Consider the following 17,884-nt stretch of genomic DNA (forward strand, 5'->3'; position numbering starts at 1 on the left):
GGCGGGCAGATGGGCCGCAGCTGCTTGTCCCGCGGCTCGAGGTCGGAGAGCCACCGGCGTGGGTGACCGGCTGCGGGGTGAGCAGGGGAGCCATGCTGGAGCTAGAGGAGGAAGAAGATAGGAAGGGGGATGGGGGCATGGGTCCCACAGGGAAGAGAGAGGGAATGCTTTTTTTCTCTTGCATTTAATCGGGTCCCACATGTAGGTGTAACATTGTTTTTTATTTGTTTTTTAACTGGAGTCGTAAGGAGGGGTAAAATTGTCCAGAAAAATGTCTCTCTAACAGTCAAACGCCTTTGACCAGATGGAATTGATACGGAAGGGCAAAAACACAAGAGAAGCAAAGTGGTTTGGGCAGGAACGAGTATATTTGAAAAGTAGGGGTAAACCTGTCGAGTGTGACCCAACTAGGGGCATAATATCAATTATCCCTAATATTAAAGAATTTATCAACACTCAAAAAGTTTTCAACGCTACAATGGAAGAAAAGTTGAATAAGATTGATGATTTGTTTAGAAGTGTTGATAGAATTTCTCATGATGCAGAAAATCTCAAGATCAAAAATTTTGTGCGCAAAGTTGAGGAATCAATTAAAGCTCTTTATTTTCTATGGATGAAAGTAAGAAAAGAACCGCTATGCTTAGAGCTAGAAGAGAATTTCTAGAAAAAGCATTTTCTAGTGATTGCTTTCATAAAAGTGATGAAGATCTTAAAATGATTGGTGTTTCTTCTATTGATTCCTTGTTTAGTAAAATTAAGACTGATGAAAAAGGGACTGAAGAAGGTCAACTTTAGCTAGAAGGCGTCCCGATAATTCGGAGGGTGAAAATCTTGTTGAGAAAATTGATAAAAGTGGGTTTGAAGAGGTCAAAACTTTAACTAGTGATGTGCCCACTTTTTTGGATTACAAAGACTTTAATTATGATAGTTGCTCTTTGATTGATTGTATTTCTTTGTTGCAATCCATGATAAATTTACCCCATGCTTATGAATAAAATAAAGCTTTTACTAAACATATTGTTGATGCTATGATGAAAGCTTTAGAAGAAAAGTTGGAATTAGAAGTTTCAATTCCTAGAAAATTGCATGATGAGTGGGAACCTACTATCAAATTCAGGATTACGAATTATGAATGTTTTGCTTTATGTGACTTGGGTGCTAGTGTTTCTACGATTCCGAAATCTTTATGTGATGTGCTTGGTCTTACCGATATTGAAGAATGTTCTTTAAATTTGCACTTGGCGGATTCTACTATTAAAAAGACTATGGGAAGAATTAATGATGTTATTATTCTTGCAAATAGGAATTATGTGCCCATAGATTTTATTGTTCTTGATAGTTTTTGCGCACTATCGGTGCCGTGATTGATATGAAAGAAGGCAATATTAAATTTCAATTTCCACTAAGGAAGGGTATGGAACACTCCCCTAGAACAAGAATTAGGCCACCTTATGAATCAATCATGAGGGCATCTTATGGATCTAGAAACAAAGACGAAAAAACTTAGATCATTGTCTTTTTATTTCTGTTATTGAGTGTTTGCACAATTATGCTACTGTTATGATTGTGTTTTAGTTAGTGTTTTTGCCAAGCAAAGCCTTTAGGATCTTCTTGGGTGATAGTTGTTTGATCTTGCTGAAAAACAGAAACTTGCGCACTCATGAAAATAATTTTCATTTTTAACAGAAGCATGATAAAATACCAATTCTTTTTGCAGAAGAATAATATACAAATTTCTCAGGTCGTCCTAATTGTTCAGAATTTTTGGAGTTTCATAAGTATTCGAAGTATCCAGATTCCTACAGACTGTTCTGTTTTTGACAGATTCTGTTTTCTTTGTGTTGTGTGCTTGTTTTGATGATTCTATGGTTTTATTTGAAGAGTTTTTGCCATAGAAAAGTTAGAATACAGTAGATATAATGAAAGAATAAAATATGAATGGGTTGCAACAGTACTTATAGTAGTGATTTGCTTTCTTATACTAACGGATCTCACGAATGTTTTGTTGAGTTTTGTGTGATTGAAGTTTTCAAGTTTTGGGTGATGTTATGATGGATGAAGGAATAAGGAGTAATAAGAGCCTAAGCTTGGGGATGCCCATGGGATCCCAAGCTGTTATCCAAAGAGAAGCAAGCAACTAAGCTTGGGGATGCCCCAAGTGGCATCCCCTCTTTCTTCTAACGACCATCGGTATTTTACTCAAAGCTATATTTTTATTCGTCACATACTATGAGTTTTGCTTGGAGCTTCTTGTATGATATGAGTCTTTGCTTGTTTTGCTTTTTGTTTTAAGTATTAATTCCTAGCTGGACACACCTATTTGAGAGATCCAAAATTATGCCATGACTTGTTAGAATTGCTCTCCATGCTTCACTTAAATTTTTATGAGCTATGGAATTTCTCAAGTGCTTCACTTATATCTTTTTGAGCACGGTGTGCTTTAGTATTTTTGAAGAAAAGCTCTCTTGCTTCACTTAGATTTATTTGAGAGTTAGTAAAAAATTTCAAGAAATTCTCTATTGCTTCACTTAAATTAATTTGAGAGAAAGAAAAATTATGCTCATGATCTACACTTATATTTGTTTGAGCTTATCAAAAGCAACACACATGAAAATTAGTTCCAAAGTGGTAGATATCCAAGAAGGATATAATAAAAACTTTCATGAAGATCATTGGACAAAATAAACTTGATTCCTTGTAATAGTTTTGAGATATGATGATGTGATATGTGAGTCATGTTGATGAGTAATTATGGTTTAGTAAGAATATTGGTGTTAAGGTTTGTGATTCCCTATGCAAGCACGAAAGTCAATAGTTGTGCAATGAAATTACGTCCTACTTGTGGTGCATTATTGGGTGTTAATTATGCTCAATGCTCGCTTACGAGATTATCTGTTTCTTGGTTGGTCGCTTCTCAATCTTTTGCTAGCCTTCACTTTGCACTAAGTATGATCACTACTTGTGCATCCAAAATCCTTTAAACTGGTTTTGCCAAATGAGTCCACTATACCTACCTATATGCGGTATTCTTTTGCCGTTCTAAGCAAATTTGTATCTGCCATCTCTAATTTTCAAAATAAATTTCTCTTTTGTGTGCTCATACTGGTCGCGAGGTGGTGAGGGGTGGCCAATGTTTTCCATGCTAGATGTGTTATTCTCACGATGAGTGTTTATTCACTTGTCATTGCACGAGAGTAAGGCAAAGGTATTAGGGATGCTCAGTCCCGAAATAAAAAATGAATTTACTTTATGTTGTCAATAATAAATTCCTTGGAAAGTGTTGGTATGGAGGGCACCCGTGGATAGGGTTAGCCATGGAAAGTGAAAGTATGGTTGAAAAAGGAATAAACTTTATTTTCAGTTTGGGAACCGCCTATGATATATATAGCATGGAAAGTGTTGGGAGCTCTAAGTCATTTTCGTTGGTGGGAAAAGTATGCCTCTCAAAATGTTTTTTCTCTCAATTTTCGCTTTGAGCTCTGGCACCTCTACAAATCCCTACTTCCCTCCGCGAAGGGCCTTTCTTTTACTTTATGCAATTTTTATTTTTAATTTGAGTCTCCGTCTTCTCTTATAAAGCACCAACTAGGGGGCACTATGATCGTACATGAGCATTGGGTGTAGCTAATATGCGAGTGTGTTTCATGAATTGATCAATGATTGAGAATGATGGGCTAGGGATAACTTATTTTAGCGTTGATATTTTGAAAGACATGGTTGCTTGTTGATATGCTTGAGTATTTAAGTCTCATGTCAAAACTAGACTATTGCTTTGAACCATATAAAAGTCCAAATGTCCATGCTACAAAGAAAAGAATATGAGATGACATGTTAGGCAGCATTCCACATAAAAAATTCTGTTTTTATCATTTACCTACTCGAGGATGAGCAGGAATTAAGCTTGGGGATGCTGATACGTCTCCAATGTATCTATATTTTTTTTATTGTTCCATGCTGTTATATTATCATTATTGGATGTTTTATAATCATTTTATAGTCATTTCATACCATTTTTTGGTACTAACCTATTGACATAGTGCCAAGTGGCAGTTGATGTTTTTGCATGTTTTTTACATCACAGGGAATCAAAAGCAAACGGACTCCAAATGCAGTGAAACTTTTTGTGGATTTTTTGGGACCAAAAGACATCCAGTGGGTCGAAGAAGCACCTGGGGGCTGCTCCGAGATGAGCACAACCCACCAGGGCGCGCCTGGAGGCCCATGCGCGCCCTGGTGGGTTGTGCCCACCTCGGGTGCCCCCCGGACCACCTCTTTACTCTATAAATACCATTATATTCCAGAAACCCTAGGGGATTCGACGAAAAGCAATTCCAGCCACCGCAAGTTCAAGAACCACCAGATCCAATCTAGACACCATCATGGAGGGGTTCATCATGTCCATTGGTGCCTCTCCGATGATGCGTGATTAGTTCTTTGTAGACCTACGGGTCCGTAGTTAGTAGCTAGATGGCTTCCTCTCTCTCGTTCTATTCTCAATACAATGGTCTCTTGGAGATCCATATGATGTAACTCTTTTCGCGGTGTGTTTGTTGGGATTGGATGAACTTTGAGTTTATGATCATATCTATCTTTTTATCCATGAAAGTTATTTGAGTATTGATACGTCTCCAACGTATCAATAATTTATGAAGTATTCATGCCATGTTTACTATTGTTTTATATGATTTTGGTATGATTTGATTAGAACTAACCCGAACTGACGCTGTTTTCAGCAGAACTACCGAGGTGTTGTTTTTGTGCAGAAATAAAAGTTCTCGGAATGCGCTGAGAATCAACGGAGAATTTTTTTTGGAAAATATAAAAAATACTGGAACAAAAATCTACCGGAGGGGAGTCCCATGGGCCCCACGAGGGTGGGGGGCGCGCCCCTGTGCCTCGTGGACTACCCGTGGGCCCCCCTGACTTGTTCTCGACGCCAACCTCTCCTATAAATACCCAAACCTCCAGAACTTAACCTAGATTGGAAGTTCCGCCGCCGCAAGTCTCTGTAGCCACGAGAAATCAATCTAGGCCCTCTCTGGCACCCTGCCGGAGGGGGCCATCATCACCGGAGGCCATGGAGGAGGATCCCGGAGGGTCCATCATCGCCATGAAGGCCAAGGACCAGAGGAAGAACCTCTCCCCATCTAGGGGGAGGCCATGGAGGAGGAAGCACAAGGGGGAGAACCTCTCCTCCTCTCTCTCGGTGGCGTCGGAGTGCCATCGGGAGGGGAATCATCGCCGCGGTAATCGTCTTCATCAACATCACCATCCTCATCTCTTTTACGCGGTCCACTCTACCGCACCCCGCTGTAATCCCTACTTGAACATGGTGCTTTATGCCACATATTATGATCCAATGATGTGTTGCCATCCTATGATGTTTTGAGTAGATATCCTTTGTCCTTGGGTTGATTGATGATCTAGATTGGTATGAGTTGTATGGTTTATTTTGGTGCCATCCTATGGTGCCCTCCATGTCGCGCAAGCGTGAGTGATTCCCGCTGTAGGGTGTTGCAATACGTTCATGATTCGCTTATAGTGGGTTGCTTGAGTAACGGAAGCATAAACCCGAGTAAGGGGGTTGTGGCGTATGGGATAAAGGGGACTTGATGCTTTAATGCTGTGGTTGGGTTTTACCTTAATCATCTTTAGTAGTTGCGGATGCTTGCTAGAGTTCCAATCATAAGTGCATAAGATCCAAGAAGAGAAAGTATGTTAGCTTATGCCTCCCCCTCATATGAAATTGCAATAGTGATTACCGGTCTTGTTAACGATTGCCTAGGACAATTCCGCACACCGATCCATCATTATTCCACACTCGCTATTTATAATATTTAGTAATATATTCTAACTTTATGATAACAGCACCTACTTTTATGTTTTAGCTCTCCGATATCATGCAAAGTTATCCTCTTCATACCCACAAAGTAGTTTTATTTCTCGTTTCTAGTTGGAAGCAAACGTTCGGTGTACGTAGAGTCGTATCAGTGGCAGATAGGACTTGAGAGAATATTGATCTTACCTTTAGCTCCTTGTGGGTTCGACACTCCATACTTATCACTTCCACCTTTGGGAATTGCTACGATGATTCCCTGCAATTGGGGATTATCAAGCTCTTTTCTGGCGCCTTTGTCGGGGAACAATAGCGTGGGGTTGATATTCTTGTGTGTGCTTGTTTGCTTTCTTCACTAAGTAGATTTTGTTTTTACTTTTTGTTTCTGTTTAGTTGTGGGTGAAACATACAAAAAAAATTAAAAGAATGAAAATACAAAAAAATTTACTTGCCTCTCATTCCTAAAAAGTTTTTCAAAAAGAGAAGTGATTGGAAAGTTATGCATTGAAGAAGTGAGGGTCGACCTTGAGCACTTGCGTTCATGCTCATGGAAACAATGTAGAATTTTTCATGGAAGTTTCTCTGTAAATAATTATCCCCTTGTATATATCCTTTGTATTATAAAAATAATGTGCCAAGCTTTGGTTTTAGGATGATTAGATTGCTTGTTTACTTTGTGCAGTACAAAAACAGAAACTTTGGCTGTAGCGCGTGAATTTACATTTTTTACTGGAAAGTCAGATTGGTATAAAACTTTTTGCACATTACTTCTGTACAAATTTTTAAATTTTCATATTTTTTCTAGAATTTTTGGAGTTACAGAAGTATACTAAACTTCCAGATTACTACAGACTGTCCTGTTTTTGACAGATTCTGTTTTCTATGTATTGATCGCTTATTTTGATGAATCTATGGGTAGTATCGGGGGGTATGAACCATGGTGAAGTTGGAATACAGTAGATAAAGTGCTAATATGAAATTTAAATGAATTTGCAACAGTACCTAAAGTTAGTGATTTGCTTTAGTATACTAACGGATCTCACAAAGTTTTTGTTAAGTTTTTGTGGATGAAGTGTTCGAAGAACGAGGAGTTACCAATGTGAGAATAATAAAGAGAGGCAAGAGTTAAAGCTTGGGGATGCCCAAGGCACCCCAAGTAAATATTTCAAGGACACTCAAGCATCTAAGCTTGGGGATGCCCCGGTTGGCATCCCATCTTTCTTCTTCAACAATTATCGGTATACCTCGGTTTTTGTTTTGTTCACATGATTTGTGTCCTTTGTGTTTTTGTTTTTACTTTAAGAACCATTCTAGTATGAGATAGCCCTTCATGATTTATATAATACTTCATGTGCTTCACTTATATTTTTTAAGTATGATCTTATAGAATTGCTCTTTGTGCTTCACTTAAATCATTCGAGTATGGTTTTATAGAATGCTTCGTGTGCTTCACTTATATATTTTGAGCTTGGATATTGGTTAGTCTATACTAATTGTATAATTATCCATGAACTTCACTTATATCTTTTGGAGTATGAAAAATACTATCATCTAAAGCGGGTTTGGAAGAGTGTCAACTTTAGGAATTAGTGATCCCACTATTCCGAATGAGAAGAATTTTGCTTATGTGGAGAGTAGAAATTTTTTATGCTGGTAGATCATGAAAATAATGCTTTATGTGATGGTTATATTGTTGAATTCATTCATGATGCTACTGAAAATTATTATGAGGGAGGAATATATGCTTGTAGGAGTTGCAATAATATCAAGTTTCCTCTCTATGTGCTTAAAGTTTTGAAGTTATACTTGTTTTGCCTTCCTATGCTAGTTGATTCTTGTTCCTATAAATTATGTGCTCACAAAATCCCTATGCATAGGAATTGGGTTAGATTTAAATGTGCTAGTCATATTCTTCATGATGCTCTCTTTATGTTTCAATTCTTTTCTTTTATGTGAGCATCATTGAAATCATCATGCCTAGCTAAAAGGCATTAAAGAAAAGCACTTGTTGGGAGACAACCCAATATTTACCCTTACTGTTTTTGTGTGTTTACATGATTAAGCTACTGTAGTAATCATGTTTTATAGCTTTTTTTCAATAAAGTGCCAAGTAAGACCTTTGGGAAGACTTGGGTGAAAGTTAATGTAATCTTGCTGTAAAAACAGAAACTTTGCGCTCACGAGATTAGCTGCCATTTTTTTTACAGAAGAGTGCTTTCGAGTTGATTCTTTTTGCAGAAGATTAATAGACAAATTCCTCACATCCACCAATTTATTTCAAAATTTTTGGAGTAGCATAAGTATGGTTGCTGTTCAGATCATTACAGACTATTCTGTTTCTGACGGATTCTGTTTTCATTGCATAGTTTGCTTGTTTTCTAGTTTCTATGGATTATATTTCTCAATATAAATTGTAGAAATGGTATGGTACAGTAGGCATTGTGTGAGAACAAGTATGAACCTTCTCTTTGACAGTACCAAAGTGAATGGTTTACTCTTTATCATACTAACCTATCTCACGAAGTTCCGTTAAGTTTTGTGTGATTGAAGTTTTCAAGCTTTGGGTGAGATACCGATATGAGGAGAATAAGGAGTGGAAATACCCTAAGCTTGGGGATGCCCAAGGCACCCCGAGGAAATATTCAAGGAATACTCAAGCGCCTAAGCTTGGGGATGCCCCAGAATGTTGGAAATATGCCCTAGAGGCAATAATAAATTGGTTATTATTATATTTCCTTGTTCATGATAATCGTTTATTATCCATGCTAGAACTGTATTGATAGGAAACTCAGATACATGTGTGGATACATAGACAACACCATGTCCCTAGTAAGCCTCTAGTTGACTAGCTCGTTGATCAATAGATGGTTACGGTTCCCTGACCATGGAAATTGGATGTCATTGATAACGGGATCACATCATTAGGAGAATGATGTGATGGACAAGACCCAATCCTAAGCCTAGCACAAGATCGTGTAGTTCGTTTGCTAAGATCTTTTCTAATGTCAAGTATCATTTCCTTAGACCATGAGATTGTGCAACTCCCGGATACCGTAGGAATGCTTTGGGTGTACCAAACGTCACAACGTAACTGGGTGGCTATAAAGGTGCACTACAGGTATCTCCGAAAGTGTCTGTTGGGTTGGCACGAATCGAGACTGGGATTTGTCACTCCGTGTAAACGGAGAGGTATCTCTGGGCCCACTCGGTAGGACATCATCATAATGTGCACAATGTGACCAAGGAGTTGATAACGGGATGATGTGTTACGGAACGAGTAAAGAGACTTGCCGGTAACGAGATTGAACAAGGTATCGGGATACCGACGATCGAATCTCGGGCAAGTACTATACCGGTTGACAAAGGGAATTGTAGACGGGATTGATTGAATCCTCGACATCGTGGTTCATCCGATGAGATCATCGAGGAGCATGTGCGAGCCAACATGGGTATCCAGATCCCGCTGTTGGTTATTGACCGGAGAGTCGCCTCGGTCATGTCTGCGTGTCTCCCGAACCCGTAGGGTCTACACACTTAAGGTTCGGTGACGCTAGGGTTGTAGAGATATTAGTATGCGGTAACCCGAAAGTTGTTCGGAGTCCCGGATGAGATCCCGGACATCACGAGGAGTTCCGGAATGGTCCGGAGGTAAAGATTTATGTATGGGAAGTCTTGTTTTGGTCGCCGGAAAGGTTTCACGCATTATCGGTATTGTACCGGGAGTGCCGAAAGGGGTCCGGGGGTCCACCAAGGGGTCCACATGAACCGGGATGATGTGTTACGGAACAAGTAAAGAGACTTGCCGGTAACGAGATTGAACAAGGTATCGGGATACCGACGATCGAATCTCGGGCAAGTACTATACCGGTTGACAAAGGGAATTGTAGACGGGATTGATTGAATCCTCGACATCGTGGTTCATCCGATGAGATCATCGAGGAGCATGTGCGAGCCAACATGGGTATCCAGATCCCGCTGTTGGTTATTGACCGGAGAGTCGCCTCGGTCATGTCTGCGTGTCTCCCGAACCCGTAGGGTCTACACACTTAAGGTTCGGTGACGCTAGGGTTGTAGAGATATTAGTATGCGGTAACCCGAAAGTTGTTCGGAGTCCCGGATGAGATCCCGGACATCACGAGGAGTTCCGGAATGGTCCGGAGGTAAAGATTTATGTATGGGAAGTCTTGTTTTGGTCGCCGGAAAGGTTTCACGCATTATCGGTATTGTACCGGGAGTGCCGAAAGGGGTCCGGGGGTCCACCAAGGGGTCCACATGAACCGGGGGGCCACATGGGCTGTGGGGTGTGCGCCTTGGCCTATATGGGCCAAGGGAACCAGCCCGAAGAGGCCCATGCGCCAACAGATAAGGTAAAGGGAGAGTCCTAAAGGGGGAAGGCACCTCCTAGGTGCCTTGGGGAGGATGGACTCCTCCCTGGCCGCACCCTTCCTTGGAGGAAGGGCCAAGGCTGCGCCCCCCTCTCCCTTGGCCCTATATATAGTGGGGGGAAGGGAGGGCAGCAAACCCTAAGCCCTGGCGCCTCCCTCTCCCTCCCGTGACACATCTCCCTCCTCCGCAGCGCTTGGCGAAGCCGTGTTGGAATCCCGCTACTTCCACCACCACGCCGTCTTGCTGCTGGATCTCCATCAACCTCTCCTCCCCCCTTGCTGGATCAAGAAGGAGGAGACGTCGCTGCTCCGTACGTGTGTTGAACGCAGAGGTGCCGTCCGTTCGGCGCTAGGATCATCGGTGATTTGGATCACGACGAGTATGACTCCATCAACCCCGTTCTCTTGAACGCTTCCGCTCGCGATCTACAAGGGTATGTAGATGCACTCCTTCCCTCTCGTTGCTAGTAAACTCCATAGATTGATCTTGGTGATGCATAGAAAATTATGAATTTCTGCTACGTTCCCCAACAGTGGTATCAGAGCTAGGTCTATGCGTAGTTTCTATGCACGAGTAGAACACAAAGTAGTTGTGGGCGTCGATTTTGTCAATTTACTTGCCGTTACTAGTCTTATCTTGATTCGGCGGCATCGTGGGATGAAGCGGCCCGGACCGACCTTACACGTACTCTTACGTGAGACAGGTTCCACCGACTGACATGCACTAGTTGCATAAGGTGGCTAGCGGGTGTCTGTCTCTCCCACTTTAGTCGGATCGGATTCGATGAAAAGGGTCCTTATGAAGGGTAAATAGAAATTGGCATATCACGTTGTGGCTTTTGCGTAGGTAAGAAACGTTCTTGCTAGAATCCCATAGCAGCCACGTAAAACATGCAACAACAATTAGAGGACGTCTAACTTGTTTTTGCAGGGTATGCTATGTGATGTGATATGGCCAAAAGGATGTGATGAATGATATATGTGAAGTATGAGATTGATCATGTTCTTGTAATAGGAATCACGACTTGCATGTCGATGAGTATGACAACCGGCAGGAGCCATAGGAGTTGTCTTAATTTATTATATGATCTGCGTGTCAATGAATAACGCCATGTAATAACTTTACTTTATTGCTAACCGTTAGCCATAGTAGTAGAAGTAATAGTTGGCAAGATAACTTCATGAAGACACGATGATGGAGATCATGGTGTCATGCCGGTGACAAAGGTGATCATGCCGCGCCTCGAAGATGGAGATCAAAAGGCGCAAGATGATATTGGCCATATCACGTCACTTTATGATTTGCATGTGATGTTTATCATGTTTACATCTTATTTGCTTAGAACGACGGTAGCATAAATAAGATGATCCCTCACTAAAATTTCAAGAGACGTGTTCCCCCTAACTGTGCACCGTTGCGAAGGTTCGTTGTTCCGAAGCACCACGTGATGATCGGGTGTGATAGATTCTAACGTTCGAATACAACGGGTGTTGACGAGCCTAGCATGTACAGACATGGCCTCGGAACACATGCGAAACACTTAGGTTGACTTGACGAGCCTAGCATGTACAGACATGGCCTCGGAACACAAGAGATCGAAAGGTCGAACATGAGTCGTATAGTAGATGCGATCAACATGGAGATGTTCACCGATGATGACTAGTCCGTCTCACGTGATGATCGGACACGGCCTAGTTTGACTCGGATCATGTATCACTTAGATGACTAGAGGGATGTCTATCTGAGTGGGAGTTCATTAATCAGATGAACTTCATTATCATGAACATAGTCAAAAGGTCTTTGCAAATTATGTCATAGCTTACACTTTAGTTCTATTGTTTAAGATATGTTCCTAGAGAAAATTTAGTTGAAAGTTGATAGTAGCAATTATGCGGACTGGGTCCGTGAACTGAGGATTGTCCTTATTGCTGCACAGAAGGCTTATGTCCTTAATGCACCGCTCGGTGTGCTGAACCTCGAGCGTCATCTGTAGATGTTACAAAACATCTGACATACACGTTTTGATGACTATGTGATAGTTCAGTGCGTATTGCTAACGGTTTAGAATTGTGGCACCAAAGACGGTTTTGAAACGTCGCAGAACATATGAGATGTTCTGAAGACTGAAATTGGGATTTCAGACTAGTGCCCACGTCAAGAGGTATGAGACCTCTGACAAGTTTCTTAAGCCTGCAAACTAAGGGAGAAAAGCTCAAGCGTTGAGCATGTGCTCAGATTGTCTGAGTACCACAATCGCTTGAATCGAGTGGGAGTTAATCTTCCAGATGAGATAGTGATGGTTCTCCATAGTCACTGCCACCAAGCTATTAGAGCTTCGTGATGAACTATAACATATCAGGGATAGATATGATGATCCTTGAGCAACTCGCGATGTTTGACACCGCAAAAGTAGAAATCAAGAAGGAACATCAATTGTTGATGTTAGTAAAACCACTAGTTTCTAGAAGGGCAAGGGCAAAAGGGATACTTCATGAAACAACAAATCATTTGCTGCTCTAGTGAAGAATCCCAAGGTTGAACCCAAACCCGAGACTAAGTGCTTCTGTAATGAGGGGAACGGTCACTGAAGCAGAGCTACCCTAGATACTTGGTAGATGAGAAGGCAGGCAAGGTCGACAAAAGTATATTGGATATACATTATATGAATGTGTACTTTACTAGTACTCCTAGCAGAACCAGGGTATTAGATACCGGTTCGGTTGCTAAGTGTTAGTAACTCAAAATAAAAGCTGCGGAATAAACGGAGACTAGCTAAAGGTGAGATGACGATATGTGTTGGGAGTGTTTCCAAGGTTGATGTGATCAAGCATCGCATGCTCCCTCTACCATCGAGATTGGTGTTTGCGTTGAGCATAAAATGATTGGATTATGTTTATCGCAATACGGTTATTCATTTAAGGAGAATAATGGTTACTCTATTTATTTGAATAATACCTTCAATGGTCTTGCACCTAAAATGAATCTCGATCGCAGTGATACACATGTTCGTGCCAAAAGATATAAAATAGTAATGATAGTACCACATACTTGTGGCACTGCCATTTGAGTCATATTGGTATAGAACGCATGAAGAAGCTCCATGTAGATGGATCTTTGGACTCACTCGTTTTTGAAAAGATTGAGACATGCGAACCATGTCTATTGGTATATATGCATGAAGAAACTCCATGCAGATGGATCGTTTGGACTCACTTGATTTTGAATCACTTGAGACATGCAAATCACACCACATGGGCAAGATGACTGAAAGGCCTCGTTTTTCAGTAAGATGGAACAAGAGAGCAACTTGTTGGAAGTAATACATTTGATGTGTGCAGTCCAATGAGTGCTGAGGCATGCAGTGGATATCGTTATGTTTTTACTTCACAGATGATTTGAGTAGATGCTGAGTGTATTTACTTGATGAAACACAAGTCTGAATTATTGAAAGGTTCAAGTAATTTCAGAGTGAAGTTGAAGATCGTCGTGACAAGAGGATAAAATGTCTGTGATATGATCATAGAGATGAGTATCTGAGTTACGAGTTTGGCACACAATTAAGAAATTGTGGAAATTGTTTCACGACTAATACCGCTTGGAGCACCATAGTGTGATGGTGTGTCCGAACATCATAACGGCACCCTATTGGATATGGTGCATACCATGATGTCTCTTAACACAACTATCGGTTATGGGTTAGGCATTAGAGACAACCGCATTCACTTTAAATAGGGCACCACGCAATTCCGTTGAGACGACACCATTTAGAGAAACCTAAGTTGTCGTTTCTTAAAAGTTTGGGCTGCGATGCTTATGTGAAAAAGTTTCAGGCTAATAAGCTCGAACCCAAAGCGGATAAATGCATCTTCATAGAATACCCAAAACAGTTGCGTATACCTCCTATTTCAGATCTGGAAGCAAAAGTAATTGCTTCTAGAAACGAGTCCTTTCTCGAGGAAAAGTTTCTCTCAAAAGAATTGAGTGGGAGGATGGTGGAGACTTGATAAGGTCATTGAACCGTCACTTCAACTAGTGTGTAGCAGGGCACAGGAAGTTGTTCCTATGGCACCTACACCAATTGAAGTGGAAGCTTATGATAGTGATCATGAAACTTCGGATCAAGTCACTACCAAACCTCGTAGGTCGACAAGGACATGTACTACTCCTGAGTGGTACGGTAATCCTGTCTTAGATATCATGTTGTCAGACAATACTGAACCTACGAGCTATGGAGAAGCGATGGTGGGCCCATATTTCGACAAATGGTTGGAAGCCATGAAATCCGAGATAGGATCCATGTATCAGAACAAAGCATGGACTTTGGTGAGCTTGCCCGATGATCGGCAAGCCATTGAGATAAATGGATCTTTAAGAAGAAGACGGACGTGGACGGTAATGTTACCGTCTATGAAGCTTGACTTGTGGCAAAGAGTATTTTCACAAGTTCAAGGAGTTGACTACGATGAGATTTTCTCATCCGTAGCGATGCTTAAGTCCGTCGGAATCATGTTAGCATTAGCTGCATTTATGAAATCTGGACGATGGATGTCAAAAACAAGTTTCCTTACCAGTTTTCGTAAGGAAAGGTTGTATGTGATACAATCAGAAAGGTTTTGTCAATCCTAAGGATGCTAAAAAGTATGCTAGCTCCAGCGATCCTTCCATGGACTAGAGCAAGCATCTCGGAGTCAGAATATACGCTTTGATGGAGTGATCAAAGTTTTTGGGTTTATACAATGTTTGTTAGAAACTTGTATTTACAATAAAGTGAGTGGGAGCTCTACAAAATTTTTGATAAGTATATGTGAATGAAATATTGTTGATCCGAAATGATGTAAAATTTCTGGAAAGCATAAAGGGTTATTTGAAAGGAGTTTTTCAAAGGAAGACCTAGATAAAGCTGCTTACATATTGGGCATCAAGATCTATAGAGATAGATCAAGACGCCTGATGATACTTTCAAAGAACGCACACCTTGACATGATTTTGAAAGAGTTCAAAATAGATCAGCAAAGAAGGAGTTCTTGGCTGTGTTAGAAGGTGTGAGTATTGAGTAAGACTCAAGACCTGACCACAGCAGAAGAGAGAGAAAGGACGAAGGTCGTCCCCTATGCTTAGACATAGGCTCTACAGTATGCTATGCTGTGTACCGCACATGAAGTGTGCCTTGCCATGAGTTGGTCAAGGGGTGCAATAGTGATCCGGGAATGGATCACATGACAGCGGTCGAACTTATCCTTAGTATCTAGTGGACTAAGGAATTTTCTCGATTATGGAGGTGAAAAGGAGTTCGTCGTAAAGGGTTACGTCGATGCGAACTTTGACACTAATCCGGATGACTCTGAGTAGTAGACCGGATTCGTATAGTAGAGCAGTTATTTGAAATGGCTCCAAGTAGTGCGTGGTAGCATCCACAAGATGACATAGATATTCGTAAAGCACACACGGATCTGAAAGGTTCAGACCCGTTGACTAATAACCTCTCTCACAAGCATAACATGATCAAACCAGAACTCATTGAGTGTTAATCACATAGTGATGTGAACTAGATTGTTGACTCTAGTAAACTCTTTGGATGTTGGTCACATGGTGATGTGACCTGTGAGTGTTAATCACATGGTGATGTGAACTAGATTATTGACTCTAGTGCAAGTGGGAGACTGTTGGAAATATGCCCTAGAGGCAATAATAAATTGGTTATTATTATATTTCCTTGTTCATAATAATCGTTTATTATCCATGCTAGAATTGTATTGATAGGAAACTCAGATACATGTGTGGATACATAGACAACACCATGTCCCTAGTAAGTCTCTAGTTGACTAGCTCGTTGATCAATAGATGGTTACGGTTTCCTGACCATGGACATTGGATGTCGTTGATAACGGGATCACATCATTAGGAGAATGATGTGATGGACAAGACCCAATCCTAAGCCTAGCACAAGATCGTGTAGTTCGTTTGCTAAGAGATTTTCTAATGTCAAGTATCATTTCCTTAGACCATGAGATTGTGCAACTCCCGGATACCGTAGGAATGCTTTGGGTGTACCAAACGTCACAACGTAACTGGGTGGCTATAAAGGTGCACTACAGGTATCTCCGAAAGTGTCTGTTGGGTTGGCACGAATCGAGACTGGGATTTGTCACTCCTTGTAAACGGAGAGGTATCTCTGGGCCCACTCGGTAGGACATCATCATAATGTGCACAATGTGACCAAGGAGTTGATCACGGGATGATGTGTTACGGAACAAGTAAAGAGACTTGCCGGTAACGAGATTGAACAAGGTATCGGGATACCGACGATCGAATCTCGGGCAAGTACTATACCGGTTGACAAAGGGAATTGTATACGGGATTGATTGAATCCTCGACATCGTGGTTCATCCAATGAGATCATCGAGGAGCATGTGGGAGCCAACATGGGTATCCAGATCCCGCTGTTGGTTATTGACCGGAGAGTCGTCTCGGTCATGTCTGCGTGTCTCCTGAACCCGTAGGGTCTACACACTTAAGGTTCGGTGACGCTAGGGTTGTAGAGATATTAGTATGCGGTAACCCGAAAGTTGTTCGGAGTCCCGTATGAGATCCCGGACGTCACGAGGAGTTCCGGAATGGTCCGGAGGTAAAGATTTATATATGGGAAGTCTTGATTTGGTCGCCGGAAAGGTTTCGCGCATTATCGGTATTGTACCGGGAGTGCCGAAAGGGGTCCGGGGGTCCACCAAGGGGTCCACATGCCCCGGGGGGCCACATGGGCTGTGGGGTGTGCGCCTTGGCCTATATGGGCCAAGGGAACCAGCCCCAAGAGGCCCATGCGCCAAGAGATAAGGTAAAGGGAGAGTCCTAAAGGGGGAAGGCACCTCCTAGGTGCCTTGGGGAGGATGGACTCCTCCCTGGCCGCACCCTTCCTTGGAGGAAGGGCCAAGGCTGCGCCCCCCCTCTCCCTTGGCCCTATATATAGTGGGGGGAAGGGAGGGCAGCAAACCCTAAGCCCTGGCGCCTCCCTCTCCCTCCCGTGACACATCTCCCTCCTCCGCAGCGCTTGGCGAAGCCCTGTTGGAATCCCGCTACTTCCACCACCACGCCGTCGTGCTGCTGGATCTCCATCAACCTCTCCTCCCCCCTTGCTGGATCAAGAAGGAGGAGCCTCGCTGCTCCGTACGTGTGTTGAACGCGGAGGTGCCGTCCGTTCGGCGCTAGGATCATCGGTGATTTGGATCACGACGAGTACGACTCCATCAACCCTGTTCTCTTGAACGCTTCCGCTCGCGATCTACAAGGGTATGTAGATGCACTCCTTCCCTCTCGTTGCTAGTAAACTCCATAGATTGATCTTGGTGATGCGTAGAAAATTTTGAATTTCTGCTACGTTCCCCAACACAGAAGGCATCCCCTCTTTCGTCTTCAAAACTATTGGTATACCTTACTCGGAGCTATATTTTTATTCGTCACATGATATGTGTTTTGCTTGGAGTGTATTTTCAATTTTACTTGCTCTTTGAATAAAATCTTTGGGTCTGAAATCTTGAATGAAAAAGAATCCTCCCATGGCTAGTTAATTATTTACTGCTCAGTGTCCTTCACTTATATCTTTTGGAGTAGTTTGTCATTTACTCACGTGCTTCACGTATATCCTATGAGTAAATGGTTGAATTGAAT

This window comes from Aegilops tauschii, chromosome 5 (genome assembly GCF_002575655.3).
Source record: "Aegilops tauschii subsp. strangulata cultivar AL8/78 chromosome 5, Aet v6.0, whole genome shotgun sequence".
Taxonomy (NCBI): domain Eukaryota; kingdom Viridiplantae; phylum Streptophyta; class Magnoliopsida; order Poales; family Poaceae; genus Aegilops; species Aegilops tauschii.